This window comes from Mandrillus leucophaeus, unplaced genomic scaffold (genome assembly GCF_000951045.1).
Source record: "Mandrillus leucophaeus isolate KB7577 unplaced genomic scaffold, Mleu.le_1.0 Scaffold288, whole genome shotgun sequence".
Taxonomy (NCBI): domain Eukaryota; kingdom Metazoa; phylum Chordata; class Mammalia; order Primates; family Cercopithecidae; genus Mandrillus; species Mandrillus leucophaeus.
In genome coordinates, this window is record NW_012103009.1 from 126,419 (window position 1) to 126,999 (window position 581).

Genomic DNA, 581 nt, shown 5'->3' on the forward strand with positions numbered 1-581 from the left:
TCCACCCACCTCAGCCTCCCAAACTGCTGGGATTACAGGCATGAGCCACTGCCCCTGGCCGTTTTGTTCTGATTTTCTAATACCAATTACCTATTTTGGCTTGGGAATTGCTGAAAAGTATGCTTATTTATATTTTCAAATGCATATTGTTTTTTGTTGGGGGAAGACTAACCCCTGGATACTGATAATTTATTATATATGGTCAGAGGAGGTATCTGGATAATACTGATATTTTGAGGTTCTATGAAGACTTTCTTTGTATCCTTCTACATGGTCCATTTTTGTAAATGTTTCCTATTTATTCAGTAGGAATTGTTGGGTACAGGTATATCTATTCTTATATATATTGATATCTATATCATGTACTGATTCATATATATGAATCAATAATTCATATCTATGATACATATTAATTCATATATATTCATTATTTTCACATATAACACCATTAGATCAAGCTTGTTTATTTTATTCACATGTTCTATGTACTTTCTAATATTTTGTCTGTTTGATTTATAAATTACTGAGAGGAATGTGTTTGTATCTCTGCTCTGGCAGTGGCTTTGTCAGTCTCTTCTTGA